This window comes from Podarcis raffonei, chromosome 2 (assembly GCF_027172205.1).
Source record: "Podarcis raffonei isolate rPodRaf1 chromosome 2, rPodRaf1.pri, whole genome shotgun sequence".
In the NCBI taxonomy this organism is placed as follows: Eukaryota; Metazoa; Chordata; class Lepidosauria; order Squamata; family Lacertidae; genus Podarcis; species Podarcis raffonei.
In genome coordinates this window covers 56,987,292-57,012,486 of record NC_070603.1, presented here as the reverse complement: position 1 = coordinate 57,012,486, position 25,195 = coordinate 56,987,292, and the positions used below count along the sequence as shown (strand labels likewise).

General features: G+C 44.4%; 1 long non-coding RNA gene across 1 annotated transcript; it reads left to right on the top strand.

Moving 5' to 3' along the window:
- Positions 1–17,219, top strand: LOC128407857 (uncharacterized). Its single transcript, XR_008328919.1, has 2 exons — positions 1–1,288; positions 16,864–17,219. It is a non-coding gene; the product is annotated as an uncharacterized LOC128407857 (long non-coding RNA).
- The last annotated feature ends 7,976 nt before the right edge of the window (positions 17,220–25,195 follow it).

Sequence of the window (25,195 nt, the reverse complement as noted above, 5' to 3'; positions counted from 1 at the left end):
ATTGGATGTGGTGGTAAATGTTCAGCCATACACGGCATTTGCTATGTAGCCCTTGCCTAATTTTGGCCCATTGTGGAGAAAATTTCAGAATAGTACATCTCACCAAAATCTGAGCTCTCAAAATTAAAAATAGTAGAGCCTATCCCCTCCTGTCTCTCTTTGTGAATATTGTCAAAAGAAGATTATCCTCGGAGTTTCCAAGGAGAGGCTGCAGGGCATATCAGTGAGGCTAGAGCAGTGGATTTCATTCATCAGCAGGTGATTGAACTACATGGAGGTCCAACTCTATGATTACAGGTGTAGGAACCCCAAATGCGGTTCAGACAAGTCCTCTATGCTCTAATCTGGGCCAATTTATCTGTCAACTGAGAAATAGCATAGGAGAAGTGTGATGTGTCCAATCGATTTAGCAAATGCAATGAAGCAAGAGCTGTACATAATGTTCCAAGTGTGGGTGTACCTGCCACACGACATCTCATATGCCCTATGCAAGGAGGATTTGTGTGCTAATTAAGCAGGGCTATCACTTAAGTAAAGAGATGTTAATGAGTTTTAATAAATGATTCACTTAAATGTCTTTTTTCTATTAAAGGGAAGATTTATTTGTTTGTTTCTAGATAATGCACACATGTACCACAGCAACCAAACAAAAATCATTATGTCCACAGCTACATAAATATTAAAATGGAAAAAGTAAATTGCTAAGCATGTTGAGGGACTTTAAAGAAGATTGGGGGCCATTTTCGCCTGTGTGAACTGGAGCTTTTCAAGTGGTACCTGTGCCATGTGCAACGGTTGCGAAGGCAGAAGATAGCATGGTTGTACACTCCCACCGATATAGGTTTTTCCAATTCCATTACAGAAGGCGGCTGCCCCAAAAGCACATCAGCCACTCATGTGAAAATGCCCTTTGATTTAATGAGCTGTCTCCCTAATATAATAAGCCCCTGTTAACTGGAACAAGTTCATAAACTCCAGATAGCAACTGGCAGCTGGGAGCAGCGACACAAGACTGGCTCTTTGCCACTTTTTACCATGCCAGGACTGAGCGCCAAGGCCTGGTACAGACTGATGAGTTTAGCCCACAGAAACAGTCCCGACTTGCTTCCCCCCTGATTTTGCTGGGAAAGGACAAGCTATTGTTTCCCTCAAAGCAATTCCCTGATGCAACTAATAAGCTTTCAAAGGGGATCAGTCACACTTGGCACTTCATGGCTACTTGCTGGGCCACGACAGTTGCGTTTTCCGCTCAAGATTGTTTGCAGTATCTTTTTCCCAGGGCCTCAAGGTAAGGCATACCAGATATGCTTCTGTGCTTTCTCTTCCACCCTAACCCCACTCTCATTCTGCGAACACTGAGTAAATGATCACAGCAGCTCCTTGATGACCAGGCTTGCCTTACATAAAGCTGGCTGGGTTTCTCAGAGGCCCTTCCACCGCTTCATGTTTGACTACACTGTGCTGCCTCGGTCTCTATTCCTGCCAGTTTACTTCTTTCTTTAATTGTTTCTGACTAAGAGGAATGTGGGACAACATCCGAGGCCAGCCAGGACAGGATGCCAAGAAAGGGAGGGGGGTATTAAAAGGTTAGACTACGCACTGCTTCTCTTGGGAGAAAATTCAAGCCTAAGGGATAAGGGGGTTTCCATTCGGCCTCACAGCCAGATTGCTCCAGCAAAAGAGTTTGAGTTCACTGAACTGACTGGGCCTGATATGGATTTGAGCAACCAGAACTGGGTGGCCTGGTCTGCATATCATGCAAAACATTTGCCGTTGATGCAAAACTTTTATTCCAATTTTGTATGGGAAATGCACTTTATGAGTTTTTAACATTAAAAAATGAAATGCATCTGCGTGCCATTCAATCGAGCATGAGGCTTCTGCCTTCAGTTAAATGCTGGATTTGGGCCTGGGGAAATTAAACTTTGCTGTGACCTCGGGTGAATTGGAGGTGGCAGTATTTGGGACTGGAAATTCAAAGCAACCATATAGAGCAAGTGAACAGAAGGAGCGCGATGGGGGTGATCAAAGAGAAAAACTGGCTGTCATAAACCAGTAACAAATATCCTGAGAAGAAGTGATCCTGCAGAGACTGTGTGGAGAATATCCACCCTGGGAGTTTCCATTTCACCCAGTTCTTTTCTCAACTGTATTGTCCCTTACACAGCACAAATGGATTGTAACAGCTAATATGATATTAGTAAAATATGGTGCCAGATTTTGTATTTAATGCTAGTAACCGTGATTCAGTTTGAATCATGCTTAGAAAGGTATTTCCATGACTAGTTGCATTAGACTGTGCATTCCAGATGGTAGTAATGTAAATGGGATAGTGCAGGCATGTCCAAAGTCCATTTCAGGGGCTTAATCTGGCCCGCTGGTCGGTTTAATCTGGTCCCTGTGGCAGTTTATTTCCTAGGGTAAAATCCTAAAAAAACCTCAACAACTTCAATCCTAAAAATAGCTCAAAAATCCTTTAAAAAGGTCAACAACTTTGGTCAGCCCTCACTGCCCTCCACTTCATCAAATCTGGCCCTCTTTGAAAAAAGTTTGGACACCACTGGGATAATGGATAGATGGCACTTGGACTCAGATGTACAGTGTGATGCATATTTGAGCACACATCAGATTTACAGCATCTGATGCATAGCAGATGATAACCCCGTAGAGGCCTGCTTACATGAGCCGATAGCCTGATGCTGGATGAGGGCATTTGTTTTAGCTGGAATTAGATAAGCATTATTTGTGCATGCCTTCAAAATATGTGTTTCCATTTTTCGTGGCAATAAAGAACAAAAGAAGGCCAGATGCGACCTGCTAGCTTCTGTTTCTTCCGCATGTTGCCATAACCGAAATAAGCATTCCGAAAACCACAAACACGGTCTGCAAAGAGCAGAGGACGGGACATTGTGCAGAGGAGCTATTAACAAGATAGGTGGTCCAAAGAGTATAAACAAGTACAAATCATGCTAGGTCACGCATAGCGAAGAGCATCTGGAACTTGGAAATGTTAGCTCTTTCTCTTTCCTAACATTTTTAGACAAGTTTCTCCAAAGAGTCTCACGCACCTGCCAGTCATTTGGCCGGACTTTGATTACTGCTAACAGTGAGTAGGAACAGAATAGCCTGTGTTTCATCTCTCACCAGAACACCACTAGGCTCTAGGGGGAGAGAGAAACATGTGGGGAAGGATCCAGCAAGAGTATGTTATAGGTACACAGCTAAAGGGCTTTCATAGATTTCTGTTTTGGCAGCAGCCCTTCCTCTCCTACCCTTCAATTCACAAAGAGAGAGAGGAGTCAAAATGAATTTGGAGGTTGGGGAGAATGGCTGTGGAATAAATGATGGGCCATGTCCAACTAAGTCACTGCAGGAGCAGAACAGAACTTATGCAATGAAACTGCTCTCCCTGCCATGCCCCCAAATCTGCTCTGCGTTTCTTCCCCACATCCCTCTGGAGTTTTGTATAAAGGAGGGATGTGCAGGGAGAGATGATGGAGAGGAAGTTATGTTGCACCATGACTTTGTTGGATTCAACCCTTTATATATTTATGTACCTATATACTACCTTCTACATAACAACCTGAGGCACAGCACAACAAAAATAAAACAAGAAGTTGTTGTTGTTGTTGTTGTTGTTTAGTCGTGTCCGACTCTTCGTGACCCCGTGGACCAGAGCACACCAGGCACTCCTGTCTTCCACTGCCTCCCGCAGTTTGGTCAGACTCATGTTTGTAGCTTCGAGAACAGTGTCCAACCATCTCGTCCTCTGTCGCCCCCTTCTCCTTGTGCCCTCAATCTTTCCCAACATCAGGGTCTTTTCCAGGGAGTCTTCTCTTCTCATGAGGTGGCCAAAGTATTGGAGTCTCAGCTTCAGGATCTGTCCTTCCAGTGAGCACTCAGGGCTGATTTCCTTAAGAATGGAGAGGTTTGATCTTCTTGCAGTCCATGGGACTCTCAAGAGTCTCCTCCAGCACTATAATTCAAAAGCATCAATTCTTCGGCGATCAGCCTTCTTTATGGTCCAGCTCTCACTTCCATACTTTACTACTGGTAATGTACAAGAAGTTAACACAGTTTAAAACATCTAAACAGCAGTAACAACACAAGGAATAGTGACAATGCAAATCCTGAGGTGTCCATAGCAGTTCCACCCATTTGCGGCATATATACTTAATATTGGTCTTCCATCTGATATTTGATATAAACTGGTATCTATATGCCACAGACAACAGTTACTGCAACTACTGGACGCTACATCTATTCTCCTCCTACCCTTGATTTTTTTAAAACTGTTCATCCAGTGTGAAAGAGTAATGGCTGAAATGTAAAATACATGGTTTAATGTTCAAGTGGACTCATGTGCAGTCAGTGAAATACACACACACAGAGAGAGAGAGAGAGACTAAGGTTTACTCAACTATTTGAGAGATTTGGAATTGTGGGGTTTTGTTTTTGTTTTGTTTTTGAAAAAATCAGTTTGTGGTTTTTTAAAATTACGATTCTTTTCTGTTACAAATTATCAAAGAACAGTAAAACAAACAAAGCTATCCTTCCCTCGCCCTCCCCAGGAAATGAAATTACTAGATTACCGTGAAGCCAGCAACCATTAGAAAAACACAATTCCAGTTACTTATCCAAATGAATAAACAAATTATAGAATTACACTAGCCAGAAAATTTTGTAGCATGAGGAAAGTTCCACTGCATCTTCTTTAGCTTTATACATAATAAAGGTGTAGCAAACCATTGTAAATGTGTCCTTTTGTATCAAACCCGTTGCAAGATTTAATTGGTTAGTAATTTTTCTACCCAAGTTAACTGCCATGCTTTCTTTCACCATGTGGCAACGGATGCTGCTTCCAGAAATTTCCAATACCTTGCTCCCAACAGTAACTGACCAATGAGATATTTGAAATACAGGTTTGTGTTATCTCCCAAAAAGAGGTTTACACTTACACACACACACACACACACACACACACACACACACACACCTTTCTTTATTCTCCACTCAAGTCATTAACAGGGTTCAAGGACACATTCCATCCTGGCAAAAACACTCAGGGTAAGGTAAAGGTAAAGGTAACAGTAAAGGACCCCTGGACGGTTAAGTCGACTATGGGGTGCAGCACTCATCTCACTTTCAGGCTGAGGGAGTTGGCGTTTGCCCGCACACAGCTTTCCTGCTCATGTGGCCAGTATGACTAAACTGCTTCTGGTGCAATGGAACACTGTGACAGAAACCAGAGTGTACGGAAATGCCGTTTACCTTCCCACCGCAGTGGTATCTATTTATCTACTCACACTGGCATGCTTTCCAGCTGCTAGGCTGGCAGGAGCTGGGACAGAGCAACAGGAGCTTACCTCGTCACATGGATTCAAACTGCCGACCTTCTGATCAGCAAGCCCAAGAGGCTCCATGGTTTAGACCACAGCGTGTCCGCATCCCTCTACTCAGGGTACAATGTAGTGTCAGCGAAAAGTGTGGCCTGGGAAGAGTTCAGAGGGCCAGGCAGAGAGGCCTGGAGGGCCTCATTCAGCGCTGGGCCTGAGGCTCCCTTCCCCTGCCTTAGAAAAACGGGTCCCTCCCAAAGAGATAGCAGACCTCCAGCCTTCTGTTCTTCTGATGCACACCAAAGAATAAGTTGAAAATAAGCACCAGAAAAGTGAAAACATGCATGTACTTTCTTTTGCCTGCCCCATCAGCTCCTGCATTTGCTTTGTGTAGGACAGAGACTCTCGCTCAGATTATAGAGCAGCAGCAGTGACATAATCAGCATGCTATCTGCAGATGTTGCTGGCTTTTCTGAAGAATATTTTCCTTTGACCACATCTGTAAAAATCTTTCTCAAAAAGCATGAAGTCACCCTCCTCATTCAGTCACTGGAGCACATCATATATCCCAAACCAATCTTCTATGATAACATGCTCTAAATTTAAACCTGAAGCTCAGGAATTAAATGGAGAGGCTTTTATTATTGGTCTCCATACTGTGTAATCTGGGTTCCACTGAGTACAAAGAAATATGAGCAGATAGCAGAGGCAGATGCACTAGAGGAAAGGGGCTTTTTAAAACTAAGCAGCTTTGTGTTGAGCAGGGCCCTTTTGCTTTCAACTTTAATAAAGGACTTGGGCTTGTAATGATTTCCATCTGGGGACACTTCTGCTTTGGAAAAGGCAATCAAGGATCTCCATCTCCAACTTAGTGAGCTGTAGGATCAGCAGAGTCCCTCTCATCAACGAAATGCTAGACCAGCTATATAAAAGTTTATCGATGTTCTGTCCACTAAAGGGTGTCACCCAGAAGAACCAAAAAGAGCTTGGCTGTTGGATCAGGTCAAAGACCCACCTAGTCTAGCATCCTGCTCTCACATGGCCAACCAGATGTCCATGTGATGCCCACAAGCAGCACCTGACTGCCACAGTGCTCTGCTCTCCCCAGTCACAATTTCCAACAACTGGTTTTCAAAGGCATACTGCCTCCCAGGGAGAACACAGCCCTCATAGCTGGTAGCCATCAACAGCCTAGTCCAGGCATAGACAAACTTGGCCTTCCAGGTGTTTTGGGACCTCAACTCCCATCATCCCTAGCTAACAGGACCAGTGGTCAGGGATGATGGGAGTTGTAGTCCCAAAACATCTGGAGGGCCGAGTTTGCCTGTGTCTGGCCTAGTCCTCTAATGATTTGTCAATTCGTAGCCAGTACTATGAGAGGGTGTTTGTACTCACAGCTGCAGCACCTGTCAAGTGTCAGGAGTTAACATGGGTGCTCTAACAGCCCTATTCAGGCATTCAGTCTGGTCATGGGAGTGATAAAGGTGTGCAGGGGGGCAACTCTGAGCATGATGGCCCTGCCCTCGATGCCTTCCGCATGCTGGACATGTCCTCACACACACACACACACACACCCCGATCTTTGGGTGTGTAGCACTAAGATCTGAAGATGGCTTCTGGACATGTTCAGCTGTTTCTAGATCAAACGGAGCCTTCTAACCACAACCAGCTGGACGTGGTTAACTGCCCTCTTCAGACCTTTGTGCTAAATTCTCAAATTTTGTTGGAGGAGATGGAGCCAGCCCTCCCTACGCACACTTAGCCCATCAGTCCATCTCATCACCAGGCTAAGTGCCTGAAGAGTTTATTTATTATTTGCATATATTTTCTAAATTATTCTGGGTAGGTTAGTGTAAAAGTCATCAGATGCACCATCCATTGGTCTTAATTACAGCTGGCATCCTTTAGCCCAAAGGGAGAGTTTTCCACATGTAATGCCACATGCTATGAACTTGGCTCCAAGCAGATTCAGAATAATTTCAGCTATGTGGACTTCCACGTGACATATATCTTCCTCTGCCAACAATGCCTTAACAAAACTGACAAGGGATGGAAAGAATTAAGAAAGCAAGAGAAGCCATTCATGTGTGCTGATTGTCTGCTTGCCCATCTCTGCCACTTTCATTCTTTTAAGGGTGTTTCATTTTCTGCTCTCCTTACAATTCTCACTTATCATGTTTATTTTCATAAGATATATAAGGCCAGGGCTGTCATTTTTCTAAAAGGACCATTTGCAAATATTTTACATTATTTTAAAATGTTGCTTCCCTTATGCAGGAAGCTAGGGTCATCTTCTCTTTAACAAAGAGATGTAGTATACAGTATATCCTTTTCTTACCCCTTTCTGTAACTGGAAAGGAAGGCGAACGATATCTAGAGAACCCTGCTGGATCACCCCAGAGGTCCTTCTCATTCACGGCTCTCACGGTTACCTATAAGAAGCCCATAAGCAGGACATAAGAGCAAAAGCCTTCTCCTTGGGATTAGTTCCTTCATTTATAGTTAGCTGTAATAAGAAAGGGAAATTTTATAAGGTCGTCTAGCAATGATACCAGCTAGCAAGCAAAAGTCACAAGTGCCAGCACACTTACATTCATGCAACATCCTTAGGACAACATTTGCATTCATAATGGTGAGAAATGTTTTCTTCTTAATTTTATTTGTTTATTTATCTATTGAATTTATATACCACCCTATACCCCCAGGTCTCAGGGCAGTTCACAGAATAAAATCAAAATCTAAAACCACAAAATACATAATCAAAAGAAAAGCAACAACAAGCCAATAACCCCTCCCCTTTTCAGTGAAATGTTTCTTGGTGCAGTCTCCTGTGTTATGCAGTCATGTTTTCTGAAAACCCACCTTTTCTGTAAAACCTTTGGCACAACGCCCTAGTTCCCATGCCCTGATACAACCCAGCCTGACAGGGCCTGTGTCAATATCTGGCAGGGTGAGGCAAATGCCAGGGACCAACACCAGCTTTTTATTTTGAGGGGAGGTGATGTTCTTATGACCTGACACGGTGAAGATCTGCAGTGGGCTAGGTAGCTGTGCAGCCTCTGCCACCATTATCCCCAGTGGTAATTATCTCCCCTTCCCAAGTACACTAAAACAATTTTGTATTGCTCCCTGTGGAGCAGCATGGGTGGTGCTGCATTGCTCAGCTGGTTTCAGAACACTGCAGTTCACTGCTTCTTACTATGAAGTCAGCAGGGAGGTCATCACAGTGCAGGTGCAGCAGCAGGAACGTCAGATTTGATTGGCTCTGCTGCTGCACCCACACTGGCTGCTCTCTCCAATGCCTCCTCTTGTGGTAAGCAGCAGTGGTGCAGGGTGTTCAGAAGCAGGAGAGCAACAGTCTCTGCCCTCACCCCCAAGCCAGCCATTCCTCCCTTCCAGGGGCATCTGACCCATAGAGGCTAGTGGCGCGGGGTGCCAGGGCGCCAAGTTCTGGAGGGCGACAGGGAAGAGGCAGAGGCTGGACGCAGTACCTCCCGGCATCAGCTCGCTGCCCTTGCCCACCTCCGCCATACTGTGCTGAAGCAGCGCTGCGCCGCGCCCAGAGCCTCCATCTGCTGTGGCCACCGCTGCATGAAGCGGCCAGCTGAGCCGGGAAGTGCCGCGTCTAGCCTCCTCCTCCTCTTCCCCGCCAGAGGAGCCGCCCTCCAGCCAGTGACCACCTTTTCCAGTCCTGCCGGCAGCGTCGTCCTCCCTAAAAAAAGGTTGACAACTCTGGTAAATGGGGTGGGGGTGCACCGGAGGGAGCTTTGCACCACGGTGCCAGATATGTTTAAGACAGCCCTGCTCCCTTCCTCTCTCGTTTCCCAGGTGCCAAATTTTAGTTTGCAAAGTTTTCAGAGCAGGGCCCTGACCTCTTTGTACTTGTAAGTGCAATGGACACTGAGGGCCCTGTAAATAAGCAAAATTGAAACCTGCATCTGCTGTTGGATTCAGGAAATATTTTAAAAGCCTGTGGGGTATATTCACCTAACCAGCCCCAACAGTGGAAGCCCTGTGCAAGGACCTCCACTTGTGCAACAAGGCTTTCCCCCATCCCTCCTCCCAACACACCCCAAAATTGGGTCGGGGGGGAGGGGTCAGGAGAACCTCCAGAACAGCATGCAAGGAGAGGAGAGTGGGGGGACAAACTGAAATAATTGTACAAATGGAATGACTGGAAGAGCACATCATTTAATTCCTCCCGATATATGTTGCAAATTTTTTGCAAAGGTTAGTTGGATCTGTGCTGTCAGTTCCACTGAACATGCAGTGAGAAATATGTTGTGCTATTTTTCTAGAAAAAGATGCCAAAACTCACCATAGAGACCTCTCTCGTTTTCTTAGAATGGCAATGGCGCCTGTCTGAGAGGGGGCCAGAACTGAGTTCTGGTGAGTTCTGGCTGAACAAAGTCCTGATGTTGAGGCATTATAAGCTAATCAATGTGGACACACACCAGTCACATAATGTATCAGCCAGGATGCAATCTTAAAACTGCAATCTTACATGCACTTACTTTGGCCATACTAAGCTCAGCAGGACTTCCAAGCAAACCTGCATAGGATTAAGCTGCGTAGTAAAGTTTCAGTGAAGTGAATAGGACTCTCCCCTGCGTCCAATTATATACTCAAGGCATTTGCAGCAGTAAGTCTTTATGAGACTACTACAATATTTCAAGTCATTAAAATGAAATGTTTCCAAGGGTATCAGGGCAACTGAAAGGCACATTTTGTTTTGAAACACTAATGTTGCAAAACGTTAGGCCCATCCCAAGTTGTTCCTAGTTATAAATGAGGGTATTATTTAGAAAGGCGGGGCTGGGGACCTGGGGAAACCTGGTTGTGATAAAGAAACATTTTCTTACACTGATAAATTACTATTTTTGCATTAGCTAATACTTGGAAAGTAGTTTTAGAGTTCAGCCATCAGTGTAGTTTAATGTTACTGCAATAGATTTAAGAATCAATTACCTGTCACGAGGTCAGAAAAACTTGTAGCCCTGCAGCTGGGATGTTCAGGACAGTGAATACAGCTTGTGAGCCAGCTGTGCACATAACATTGTTTAGATGTCCACCTAAGGTTTTTTGGGTGCAGGTAAAAATGTAAAATGTGAATGTGATCAAACAAACAGGGACATTATACAGTATCAAACAGTGACACTTATCAGAAAATCATGCTGGGCAGCTCTCAGCTGAGTCTACTTTGAAATCATAGCAATTCCTGTACTTCAAAAATAAATGGATTATATCTAATGGTAGCTTTGAAGCAGCAGAAAACACTGATTCTCATAAAAAAGGGATACTCCCTTGCCTACTGCAGTCCTTTGTGCCTTGTCCCATACAGTTCTGGAGGAGCCAACCCATAGAAGCAACTTTGAAGAGGGTGGCATGGTGGGTAAGGGGGAAATCAAGGACAGTAGAAAGCTACTGCAAAGCCAGTGTGTGTATCTCATGAGTAATGCAACTTGCCACCTTTAATGGACAAATACTTTGAACCAAAAGCAAGTATATTGGGCTAGTCTTGTAACAGAAGCGTTGTGTAGCCATCTTAGTTGGACTATAGATTGAGGGTGATTTCCCCCCCCCCATGTGGATATCTCTCACATCAGTATATTATGAGGGGAAAGTGTTGGATTTCATATGGAACATACATTAAAACACATGCGGCCAGCTCAGAGCTGATAGCTGGGTGCTGTGAGAAATAGCCTTCTGCTCATGTGCTCCTCATTTCTCTTCTTCTTCCCCTTGTATACTCAGTTTGTTACTTCCTCTGCTGCTGTTATGTCTGAAGCTATTCCAGTCCTACAAACCAGGACGGCTAACTAGCTTTGCAAGGCTTGCGATCATACTTTGGAGGAAAATTACAAACCTAGGTTGCTGCTATGGAGGGAATGGAAAAATTGTGCTTTGTACTAAATCAGAAGTAGCTAGAAGTATGCCAAAGGAGGGGGCTGAGAGAATGTGTGATCACAACATTTGCTCCCATAATGCAGCCTTTGCCTGCCAGGGATCGCTCTGATTGTTTAGAAATACACAATCGCTTTGAGGTCCTTTCCCCTAGCATGGAAGACGAAGAGCAGACTCCATTTGAGGATCTCTCCCTCATTACAGTCGATCAGGTATATGAAGACGAGCAGCAAAGGCAGTCCTCAGGGAATGTGCAGGCGACCTTGGAACGGACAGCTCACGGAAGAACCCCGGCCAGACCTAAGAGGAGGCGTGTAGTGGTGATAGGGGATTCCCTACTGAGGGGAACAGAAGCAGTGATCTGTGGGCCTGACAAGATGTCTCGGGAAGTGTGCTGTCTCCCCGGGGCTAAGATCCAAGATGTAACTGAACGACTGCAAGGAATCATAAAACCCACTGACAAATACCCCTTCCTCTTGGTTCATGTGGGAACCAATGACACTGCAAGCAATAGCCTCCAGAAGATCAAAAGAGATTACGAGGCTCTGGGCAGGAAACTGAAGCAATTAAATGCACAAATTGTCATCTCATCTGTCCTCCCAGTTGAACGACGTGGCCCAGGGAGAGAGGGAAAAATAGTGGAAGTGAACAACTGGCTTCGCAAATGGTGTAAACAGGAACGGTTTGGATTCTTAGATCACGGAATGCAGTTTCTTGAAGATGGACTTCTGGCAAGCGATGGGCTGCACCTCACAACGGTTGGGAGGAATGTTTTTGCAAAAAATCTCAGAAACCTCATCAGGAGGGCTTTAAACTGACTAATGTGGGGGAGGGAGACAGTGCTCCTGAAGGTAGGAGTCTATCAATTGATGAAGATGATCATCCAAATGTCATAGACCGAATGGAGCAAACAGCACGCAGACCTAGTGGTGGGAGGAATAAATCCTTAAATAAGAGACACGGGGGAATGATTAATGGACTTCAATGTCTGTACACTAATGCGCAAAGTATGGGAAATAAACAAGATGAGCTTGAGCTCTTGGTACAGCAAACTAAATATGACATAATAGGAATCACTGAAACCTGGTGGGATAAGTCCCACGATTGGAATGTAATAATGGAGGGATACAATCTATTTCAGAGAAACAGACCAGACAAGAAAGGAGGAGGAGTGGCGTTATATGTCAGGGATGTGTATACCTGTGAAGAGATCCAAGATTTAGAACCTCAAAGCCAAAGTGAGAGCATTTGGATCAAAATTAAGGGAGAGAAGAATAACAGTGACCTCATTGTGGGAGTTTACTATAGATCCCCAAGCCAAACGGAGGACATAGATGATGCCTTCCTGGAACAGATGGCCAAGCATGCAAAAGGAAGGGAGATAGTAGTAATGGGGGACTTCAATTACCCGGATATTTGTTGGATGTCAAACTCAGCCAAGAGCATAAGGTCAAACAGATTCCTCACTGGCCTTGCAGACAACTTCATTGTCCAGAAAGTGGGAGAAGCAACAAGAGGAACAGCCATTTTAGATCTGGTCCTAACCAATGTTGATGACCTGGTTAGTGGGGTAGAAGTGGAAGGATCATTAGGCGCGAGTGATCATGCTCTTCTGAAGTTTACTATACAGCGGAAAGGAGCAGCCAAGCATACTAGGACTCAATTTCTCGACTTTAAGAAAGCCGACTTCATAAAACTTAGGGAAGTGCTTGGTGAGATCCCATGGACAGTAATACTAAAAGGAAAGGGAGTTCATGATGGCTGGGAGTTTGTTAAGATGGAGATAGTAAAAGCACAACTTCAGGCAATACCAATGAGACGGAAACATGGAAGGTGCCTAAAGAAGCCAGGGTGGCTATCTAAAGAACTTTTAACTGAGTTAAGATTAAAAAAGGATGTGTACAAAAAATGGAAAAGGGGGGAAACCACCAAAGAGGAATTCAAACAAATAGCCAGCACGTGTAGACACAAAGTCAGAAAAGCTAAAGCACAGAATGAACTCAGGCTTGCAAGAGAGGTTAAAAGCAACAAAAAAGGCTTTTATGGGTATGTTCGTAGCAAAAGGAAGAACAAAGAAACAGTGGGGTCACTCAGAGGAGAAGATGGTGAAATGCAAACAGGGGACACAGAAAGGGCTGAACTCCTCAATGCCTTCTTTGCCTCAGTCTTCTCCGATAAAGAAAACAATGCCCGACCTGAAGAATTTGGAGCAAAGGATTCAGCAGAGGAAACACAGCCCAGAATAACTAAGGAGATAGTACAAGAATACTTGGCTAGTCTAGATGTATTCAAGTCTCCAGGGCCAGATGAACTGCATCCAAGAGTATTAAAAGAACTGGCAGATGTGATTTCAGAACCACTGGCAGTCATCTTTGAGAATTCCTGGAGAACAGGCGAAGTCCCGGCAGACTGGAGGAGGGCAAATGTTGTCCCTATTTTCAAAAAGGGGAAAAGAGAGGACCCAAATAATTACCGCCCAGTCAGTCTGACATCAATACCAGGGAAGATTCTGGAGCAGATCATTAAGCAAACAGTCTGTGAGCACCTAGAAAGGAATGCTGTGATCACCAATAGTCAGCATGGATTTCTGAAAAATAAGTCATGTCAGACTAACCTGATCTCGTTTTTTGACAGAATTACAAGCCTGGTAGATGAAGGGAACGCAGTGGATGTAGCCTACCTTGATTTCAGCAAGGCATTTGACAAGGTGCCCCATGATATTCTTGTAAAGAAGCTGGTAAAATGCGGTCTTGACTATGCTACCACTCAGTGGATTTGTAACTGGCTGACTGACCGAACCCAAAGGGTGCTCATCAATGGTTCCTCTTCATCCTGGAGAAGAGTGACTAGTGGGGTGCCACAGGGTTCTGTCTTGGGCCCGGTCTTATTCAACATCTTTATCAACGACTTGGATGATGGACTCAAGGGCATCCTGATCAAATTTGCAGATGACACCAAACTGGGAGGGGTGGCTAACACCCCAGAGGACAGGATCACACTTCAAAACGACCTTGACAGATTAGAGAACTGGGCCAAAACAAACAAGATGAATTTTAACAGGGAGAAATGTAAAGTATTGCACTTGGGCAAAAAAAATGAGAGGCACAAATACAAGATGGGTGACACCTGGCTTGAGAGCACTACATGTGAAAAGGATCTAGGAGTCTTGGTTGACCACAAACTTGACATGAGCCAACAGTGTGACGCGGCAGCTAAAAAAGCCAATGCAATTCTGGGCTGCATCAATAGGAGTATAGCATCTAGATCAAGGGAAGTAATAGTGCCACTGTATTCTGCTCTGGTCAGACCTCACCTGGAGTACTGTGTCCAGTTCTGGGCACCACAGTTCAAGAAGGACATTGACAAACTGGAACGTGTCCAGAGGAGGGCAACCAAAATGGTCAAAGGCCTGGAAACGATGCCTTATGAGGAACGGCTAAGGGAGCTGGGCATGTTTAGCCTGGAGAAGAGGAGGTTAAGGGGTGATATGATAGCCATGTTCAAATATATAAAAGGATGTCACATAGAGGAGGGAGAAAGGTTGTTTTCTGCTGCTCCAGAGAAGCGGACACGGAGCAATGGATCCAAACTACAAGAACGAAGATTCCACCTAAACATTAGGAAGAACTTCCTGACAGTAAGAGCTGTTCGACAGTGGAATTTGCTGCCAAGGAGTGTGGTGGAGTCTCCTTCTTTGGAGGTCTTTAAGCAGAGGCTTGACAACCATATGTCAGGAGTGCTCTGATGGTGTTTCCTGCTTGGCAGGGGGTTGGACTCGATGGCCCTTGTGGTCTCTTCCAACTCTATGATTCTATGATTCTATGATTCTATGATTCTAGGTGCCTTCCAGATGTTTTGTACTCTGACTTCCATCAGCCAGCAAGGGAGTTGTGGTTGAAAATATCTGTAAGGTGCTAGATTGGTGAAGGCTGCCATAGTGATGAAGCCTGGCTTGGCAATGCAGCTGAACAGAGCCACAGCCACTTTGAGGTGGCCAATCCCAGTTTCCACATACCAGCTGTAAATCTGGATTAAATGAGAAGACAGGCTGGCATTTTGATTGCAATAACATCATGCAGAGACTGGGGGGGGGGGACCTGTGTGCATGAGAATAAAGACCCATCTGGAAGCATCCTCAATATTGTAAGGTTCAACACTGATTGAAGCTCCTTACCGAAAGTAGTAAAATATTAACAAGCAAGTCTTATTATATTGTTGGAATCCACTGCCCATCTCTGAGCAGTGAGAGAATCCAGGGGTTCCCGTGTCCTTGGAATAAGGTCAACGGAGACTGTGATGTCCTTAGGATATATGGCTTTATTTACACTTATACAGTGGTACCTCGGGTTACATACGCTTCAGGTTACATACGCTTCAGGTTACAGACTCTGCTGACCGAGAAAATAGTACATCAGGTTAAGAACTTTGCTTCAGGACGAGAACAGAAACCATGTGGTGGTGGCGCGGCGGCAGCAGGAGGCCCCCCATTAGCTAAAGTGGTGCTTCAGGTTAAGAATAGTTTCAGGCTAAGAACAGACCTCCAGAAGGAATTAAGTACTTAACCCGAGGTACCACTGTATACAAACTGTGCATAGGGCTCATAGTATTAACACCTCACCAGATCTTGCTTCCTCACTCTGTTGCCAGCAAGCCCCAAATTCCAGCACAAAGCAGCACAGAGCTAACCATATCTTTCTATCCTCTGCTTCACAGTGTCTCCTCCTCTCCCCCACTTCATTTACACAGCAATACTTTCCAGCCCCGCTTTGCTTCTTTGTCATCTAGATGCTACAAACTGAAACCCAACCTACCTCCTTTTGAGTGAAGCAGAGCACTAAAAGTGACCATCTGGTCTTCATCTGCAAAGGAACCTGCTTGGCCAATTCCTTAACCTCCCCCAAACTCATAATACGATCAAAGAACTTCAAGACATTTTCCACATATGTATGTATTACAAAAAATATAATTAGTTTTGTGGAAAGTTCTTTACTTTCTGATGACATGGAACATCAGGAAGGGTGTGTCCAGCATCCCAAAATACACCGTCCAGCCAATTTTGGTAGAGGCTATTGGAGTGTGGTTTTAATTTAGCTGGCTGTTTATACCACTGCTGAGCCCAGCTCACCTGGAGTCAATTGTCACCATTTCAAAACACAACAAAATGGAAGAAATGTGTACTAAAACACCCTTCCCCTGTAAAGGCTGTAACCATGGTACAGAATGGCCCAAGTTAAAACTCCAGCTGTGTAAACTGTTTTAATTCTGGACGAAACTTAATTATAGCAAGAGCCGAAATCTGATCCTCTGCCCTTCACCATATATATTCCTCCTTTTTAAAGGTTTAGATTCCCTGATTCTGATTTCTTGAACTGGGCAGGTCTGCAATATAAATAGATTAAAGGCTTTCTAAAAAGAGGGGGTGGGTTGCATTTTGCTCTCGTGCGAAGACGCACAGAGGCGCACACAGTACATTTTATGTTTTCTATCCCGACTCTGTGCTTTCCCTGGTCAATTCTGTAAGCCAGCAAATTACCTGTTCCATTGTGGAAGGTTCTCTCTCCAGGGCTTTTCTAATGCTGAATCTATAAACCCTGAAATATCCCTTTCCAAATCTCTTTCCCAGGAGTAAACATTTGTATATCAGCCCAAGACCAAGATGACATAATGTGACTGGACGGATTTCAAGGACTTCCACTTTTAAATTACGTATTGCATGGATCTGCCTGATCTGTGTGCCTGAAGCACAGTTGCAGAAAGACAGCAGTCCATTTCCCCACCTGGAATATAAACAGGCCTTATAACTTTGTAGTATAAGTGCTTTGTATTTCAGAGCTATATTGCGTATTGGAAGCCTTTCAAAACCGAGATGTTGATGTATTGTACTAATTGAGCTGCCAGGGGAGTGGGGATCGACGGAGTAAACACTTCTTAATTGTTTACATTTTCCCATTAATCATTAAAAGTTTCCTGCATAACAAAGCCCGGAGCTCAATGTCCATCCCTTTCTGATTTCTTTTCTTAAAAATTGTTTTAACTTTTTCTGTTGTTGGATGCCTGCCACATCGGGGCACGAACAAGACTGAGACTGTTTCATTCCTATTCAAATAAACTGCTGGTGCCATCCTTAGTTGACAGATGATAAAGAAAGATAAGTGGGAGAATGGCTCTATGCTAAAATAATGCAAAATGATCCCTCTTGCTGTTTTATTTTAAAAGAATATCGGGGCTAAAAATAAAAAAGGGACACAATTGTTATGGAATACTGACAAAGTCTTCCTGCATATCTTTTCAGTAGACATAACAAAGATTGTCTTTGCTCATAACCATTTAGAGAACTGTTATGTACTGAAGTTCTCACCCTGGGCCAGCAGGGGGATACTGTAGATAGTTTTCACTCAGGTCCACATATGCAAATAAGGGATTGAAAGTGATGTTCAGTGATTGCATAGTTACAGAAAGTGGTTACTGTTGCGTTCTAGTGGAGCTCTATATAAGCAGGCTGGCTGAACCCTTCAGTTCAGTTCAGATCTGAACTTGAAGTGGGATTCTCAGCTGAGAGAAGGAACTGTGTGTTCTCAGGATTTGCAGTTGTACAGAATAATCCAAGTATGTTCAAATACAAGTAAGAGTCCATCTTCAGACCTTCCTACGCACTGAGCAACAAACTCTGACATGCTGCCTTGCTGCCCTCTACACTTTTCTCAGCAATTGCCTGAAGAGGGCTTGTGTCAAATCCCTTTTTATGGCGTATCTACATGACTTGGGGGGAGGGCCCTTGAAAACTCCCAGAAAAAGAACAAGGGGAGGAGGATCAATGCATCTGACAAGCCAAAATGTTGTGCACACTGAACATGCAACATAGTGTGACATTGAATTCCACTCTGTGTGCCCAGAGAGTATGATGATAGGGGGTTTCTGGCTGATAGGTCTTTTCTAAGCCAACATATCTCAGCTATAAGGTTTTCTTTTTTAAAATAATAATAATAAACCCTGACTCAAGATATTTATCAGAGAAGACTGAGGTAAGAACTGCGGATAGGTAAGGCTCTCAGAAACCTACATATCATACTATGCCACGTTTGAATCAACAAGGGAAGTAGTATTCCAGAGTGTCTAAGATGCAGCATAAAACCCCATTCTGTTACTGCTGAGCTGTGCCTTGAAATCAGATTCAAAAAGCCATGAAAATACGTTCACTGTGATGAAATTCATGGTGCTGCAATTTCAGTGAGACAGACAATGTTTCTCTAAATGGGTGCAAACCTTTCCAGGGCCTCATTAGTTTAGTCTGCAAATCTAGGACTGTAACAGAAGTTCAGGGACACACACAAAATTAGATATGACCTGAGCATTTCCTGAATGCTCTGAATCTCAAAGTATTCTTCCTCTTGTTAGATAAATAAATAAATAAATATAAATAATTAGTTTTTTATACCCCACCCATAAGCAGAAACAGGTGCAATGTCTTTTCTTGGGAAGAAAAGCACTCTTTGGGGAACAGTCAGGTAGTGCAGACATCACCAAAGCTTCAGAATGCAAGCAGCAGGGATGGATGAGATTTTTCTTGGGATGACTCTGAGTTTGTTTTGTTGGAACCCCCCTTTCCCTTTCAAAAGCTAAGGGCGGCAGCGATTTGTTCCTAGACACTCTCCCATCAGAACAACTTACAAGGTGAGCATGAGACCCACTTAGCTTCAACTGTAGTAATAACATGACATGCCTTTTAGGCTATTCTCCAAGTTCAATGCCAGATAATAGATTTCAAAAGCTATCTTAAATCAGGCTTTGCTGTACCAAGTCCAATCTTACATCTCATAATAAGCTGTACACCAAGCATGGTTTTCCTACTATACTAGCAATGACGCAGTGTAACTCCACAGGAGTCAAGGGCAGGTTTTCCTGGATCTGCCATTGAAGCAGGATTTGGCTAACTTACATAAACTTCAGCTCTGGAGGCTCAGCACCTCTGGAAGCCAGCCCAGTATGCCTTTGTCATGTTTTCATAGGCACACAATAATTCAGACATCCCAAAGAGCTCAAAGTCAGCGGGCAGGATTAAAAGCGGGATTCTAACCTCTTCTGAAAATGTAAGTCCTCAGTTACAAAAGCTGAGATCTTTTGAAAATAATTGCAAGGTCACTTGGCACTGAGATCAGATCACACACTGTGCCTCTATCCTGATAGGAACTGAGATGAAAGACATTCTGATAAGGATGGAATGAAAATGCTTAACAGCCTTTGTGATTTTATTGAACTAGACTAGTTCATCCCATTCCATTTATATTACATCATAACCATTCTTTGGGGTGGGCTATGCAGACAATGTACCAAGGTAACATGGCTTTGACTGTTCTATTCAATTAGAAATAATTGCCTCCTCAATGCAGCTGCCCAACAAACATAAAAAATCACTCTCTCTCTCTTTTGCAACAACATATTGTTAAATTTACCAAGAAGTGTGGTCACACGCATAGGCTGTAATTCTACGTGTACTACCTTGGGAGTAAGCCCTGATGAACCTAGCTGGGCTTACTTCTGAGTAAACATGGCTAGGATTGCACTAGCAGCAATCCTATCATGTTTACTCAGAAGTAAACCCTTTTGTATTCACTGGCTTACTCCCAAATAATTAGTCATAGGACTGTAACCTTGTCGTCTCTTCTGCAGCTAAAGACTTGGGTTTGGGTGGTTTTATGATTTGTAGGTTCCAAACTGCGGGAGGCAGTGGAAGACACGAGTGCCTGGCATGCTCTGGTCCATGGGGTCACAAAGAGTCGGACAGGACTAAACAACAACAACAAACTCAAAAAAATAATAATGGGCCCACCATCCTTATACTAGTCAGGGCATGATGACTAGTTCCTGCTCCAGCAGCATCACATGTCACAATTTTGAAGTTACACCCTTCACTGAAAACTGGATGCTTGGCAGGAGATAGGGTTGATACACAACAAAGGCCTTTGCTTCCTTACTCTGTTTGGCCTGGATACAAATCAGTTCCATCTCCCCTATGCATCTCCTCTCTTCAGGCTCAGCCTTGGTGTTAGGGTCACAACATAGGGCAAGCACTGGGTGATGGGAGTACTGTGGCTTCAGCGATATCAGGGGGTCATGCCTTTTGTGCAACTATACTCCAGTCAGCACTCCAAACGGCTTGCTGAGCAAAGAATTCTATTTTCTCAGCAGAAATATATAGCTGTTTGCTGGGGAAATGAGATATTCCTAGAACAAAAATTCTGCCATGAATGGAAGATGTTTTGATCCTGTGCAATAAATGGACTTTTGTTGCTGGGCCAAGTGGTGGGAGCGCCCTGCGTTTCACTTTCAGTCTCACATGAAATAGGTTTCCTGAAATCAGATGTTTGCGGTTTTCAAATTACTCCAACAGTGAAAGCCTAGGCATATGTACTCCGAAGTAAGTCCCACTGTATTCAATAGAGCTTACTTCCAGGATCATGGGTTTGTGATTGCAGCCTAAAGGGAACATTTCAATTGAGAGAGTCTTAGCCTGGGGCAAATAAAGTTACGGGGGTATATGCTTTAGTCATGATCCAAGGAACAAACTATGTCCTGTGTTCTATAGTCCTGTGTGTAATTTTCTACTGATTTTTTAAAGAAGAGGCTATGATGGAGGGGTGGCATGAAGAGATAGTGGCATACCAAATGGGTTTCATGGCTGTGCAGGAATTTGAACCTGGGTTTCCTCAGGTCTACAGGCCAAACTAGATGTTACACAAGAGATAAGCTGAACAGGCTCCTGATTTTTTGTTTTAAATGTGAAGCAGTCATGGGAGTATATCAGTTTGACTAGAGGAAGGGCTGGAAACTTGCAAACCTCCAGATCAGAGCAGCCCAACTTTTCATACCAAGTGGGCTGCAAGAGTCTTTCAACATGGAACCTGCAGGCTGCACACTGTGTTATTACATTGGGGGGGGGGGAGTGAGGCCAAAATTTCTCTCTCACACACACACCAGCCCTCACACTGCCTTCCGAAATCCAGCTAAGTGAGGTGCTGGGCTTTGGGAATGAGGCACAAGGCTCTGGCAGGGTCCTAAAGCCCTCCCACCACCTTCCTAAAGCTGGGAATGTGCTAACTAGGAGGATGGAGGACTCCAGGTCCCTGTCAAAGCCTTCACGCTTCCTCCCAAAGCCCAGCGCCTCACTTATCCAGCTTGGAAAGGCAGCGCCAACAGCCACCAAAAAGGTCCTTGAGGGCTACATGTGGCCCTCAGGCCATGTATTGGACTACCCTGCTCCAGATATTGCTGGACTACAGTTCCCATCATCCCTCACCACTGACTATGCTGGTTGTGGCTTATGGGAGTTGAAGCCCAAGCCTAGTCCAGGACGTTTCGCCGCTTGTGGCATAATGCCTCCCCTCTGCAGATTCAGGCCATGGAGGAAAAAGTGGAGGAGAAGAAGGAGAGAGGTGTGGATTTGTTATGCTGGCCAGGGCTGATGGGAGTTTTCGTCCAACGAAATCTGGAGGGCACCACATTGGCAAAACCTTCCATAGGTTTCTGTACAAATTGCTTCCTGCAGTAGTTGGCGTATTCACACAATCAGCAATAGTAACAGTTACAGTAATTGCTTCAAATAAGCTGGACCAGCTCAGTTAAGACAAAGCAGGAACAGGCGAGACCCAGGAAAGGATTGGGCTTGCAAGTTGGCAATACATCAGTACCAAGCAGAAAAAAGATATGAGCCCCAACAGTCTATGAGGCAGTGAAGTCTAGAGCAGGGTGAGGAGCCTGTGGCCCTCCAGATGATGCTGAATTCCACTTCCCATCAGCCCCAAGCAACATAGCAGGTGTTCAGGGAAGTTGTAGTCTAATAACATATATGGGGGCCACAGGTTCCCCATCCTTGTTCTCTAGAGCAGGGCTGGTTGGTGAGCTTTTTTTTAGGGAGGAGGAAAACACCATTTTTGGGGGGTACAGGACTAAAATGTTGAGTTTTTTAGGGGACCCAAAGTTGTTGAGCTTCTTTGGGGGGAGCCAGTGATCTACCAGTGATCTACCAAAGACATCCAGTAATCTACCGGTAGATCACGATCTACCTGTTGGACGTGCCAGCTCTAAAGCATCTAGCAGGACAAACAGATTTCTTGTTCTGTTGGGGCTGTTTTTTCCTACTTTATGCTCACACTGTAATGCAGGGGAAACAGTCAGCTGTTCATATTTTTTTTAAGTAACTCAGATAAATATTGTTACAAGAGAACCTTTTGGTGGTCTGCTTGAGAGTGTATTTGTTATGCTGACAAGCCTGCTTTTTTCTGTAGATCTAGTGGGGACTGGGCGCCCTCTGGTGGCTCTCCATTGCTTCATACCTACATGGCTTTTACTCATCAGCAAGTTGCAACACAAGCATATTCTGTGTTAATTGTATTGCCGTCTTTTCCCCTTGGTGCAAAAAAGGAATCACTGTAATAAACGAATGCTTTGCTATGTGTGAGGGGTGGGGAGCGTGCAAATATTTCATATTGGTTAGAAAGCCAAGTTAGGAGACACATCAATTGTTAGGTAAGCTGCAAGTAGAGAGGCCCCCAGGCCTAGATGATAGTCAGAGGCATATCTATGCTCAACCTGTAGATTTATAAACTAAAATATAACAGCACACCATAAGCCTCCAATAACCTCCTTCCATAGGAAACCCAATCTGGATAAGTGTTCTACCTCTGGAACGTCTATGATTCTATCATTCTGTTTCTTCCCAAAGTAGGTCATGCAGAGTTGTGAGGTCTGTTCTGTTTGCACAATCTGCTGTTGTATACGGAGGATATCAGCATAGGCATATGAACACGTACACCAGTGGCATGCAGTGATTTTTTTCATAGGGGAACAGTTAGGGTGAGGGGTGTGCAGGGGACCGTTGACGTAACCCATGTGACGTCCTAACGTTGTGCATGTGAGCATCGCACCTCCCTCCCTAAGCTGGACAGAAGCTTCCCAGGCTTTGTGAAGGGGGTGCCAGGGCTCCGACAGAATGCTGGAACTCTCTTGCCTCCTTCCAAAAGCCAGATGGGGTTTGTGAAGATGGCAGGACAGATCTTGGACCCATCTAAGCCTCGCGCCTTCCTCCCTAAGCCAGGCAGAAGCTTCCTGGGTTTTGGGAAGGAGATACCAGGGGAACATTTAGGGGACTAGCCTAGTCCCCTTAGTCCAGTGAACGCATACCCCTGACATACACACATATTGTGAGTGAACCAACTCCCAGATAAACTCCTTCATGTAACTTTCTTAGCACGAGTACCATGTGAAGCACCACTTTCTGCTTGGGTGTACCATCTGATATACCTTGCTGAACTTCTCTGAACAAGTTGTTGTGCTTCTCCAACTTGCGGTCTCAGGATGAAATAGGGTGGCCAGGAGAATAGTAGGGCAGGGCTTCGGCCTCTTTAACTGTTGTCATCTGCTGAAATTTCTTCTCCTATACAGCGATTCGAGGTGTAGGTGCCCTGCCCTCCTTTTCCATCTGGGCTCCTTGGCATGAAACCAACAGATTTGTGAATTCCAGGACATTCTTATAATTCAACAGGACCATAGTGATAATCACTTTTGCAAGATTTAATATGGATAATCTCTGCCTACATCAATCAGTACTGCACACTAAAACATAAGTTTATGTTGGCTGAAATGAATGGCCCACACTGTTAAAAAAACCTGTCATTAAACACAGCTTTTGGTTTACACCAGTGGAGGGGAACCTCCAGGTGTGCCCCAATCAGCCCCAAACTTCCATCAGCCCCAACAACCAGGGAAGGTGGGAGCTGCATCTAGCAACATTCCCCACCTCTGAATTACAGGTACAATTTTGATTCATTTATAGAATATCTCCATAAATATACAGTGGTACCTCGGGTTAAGAACTTAATTCATTCCGGAGGTCTGTTCTTAACCTGAAACTGTTCTTAACCTGAAGCACCACTTTAGCTAATGGAGCCTCCCGCTGCTGCTGCGCCACCGGAGCACGATTTCTGTTGTCATCCTGAAGCAAAGTTCTTAACCCGAGGTACTATTTCTGGGTTAGCGGAGTCTGTAACCTGAAGCGTATGTAACCTGAAGCGTATGTAACCTGAGGTACCACTGTACCTAAGCCCCATTGCTGCACTCCCTGGCCTTCCTTGAAGAAGCCATAAGCAGAACTTAGAAACAAATAAATGGAACATTTATAAAATATTAATCTTCTAGAAACTAATAATGAGTTGAGGGAATGGAGGACCTAATGGATCTGTCCCAGATGATACTCTCTTTACCCTCCTGAGCTCTCCCGGTTTCCGAGTTTCACTCAGAAGCTCTGCATTCAGGACTATGCACAATTTGTGATTCAACAATCCAAGTTTTTCTGACTTAATTTATTTAAATAGGCAAATGGCAACTCCGTTCCCTAGAGTGAGAGTATATTTAGAAAGGCAAACATTACACTAGCAATTTCCACTCATCCAAGGATCAGATTTTCCACTAGTGAATGAGGAATTTATAAGAGTAGGCCTCCCTTTTAATGTCAATAAAAACTGTAAGCAAGGAAGGCCCCTGGACATTTGTGAAGCTGACAAGAGAACTTGCATTTGGGCTTTCCTCCAGTTTTTCCTGGGTATACTGCTCGCTCTAGCTTGCTCCAAAAATAAAGGGCCCCAGGTGGGATATTTAGAAATCTCTTAGAACAGGTAAAAGGTAAAAAAAATCTGATATACGCCTACTCAGACATAACCTCTTTTCGTTCCAGGAAGTAGAATCTAAATATTGCTGTCAGTAAATAGATTTTCTGGGAATAGGAGTATTACTGTAGGTCTGCCTTAAGGTAATTCCTGCCCAGACTTGGGCTTGACAAAGGAAAAACGAATCAAGGAGAAACTGTTTGGAGAAGGGAAGTGGAGGACGCATGATTCCATGCTTAAACTCTTTCATTATTCACACTTTCCTTGATGTAGGCCCCACTGAATCCAATGGCTCTG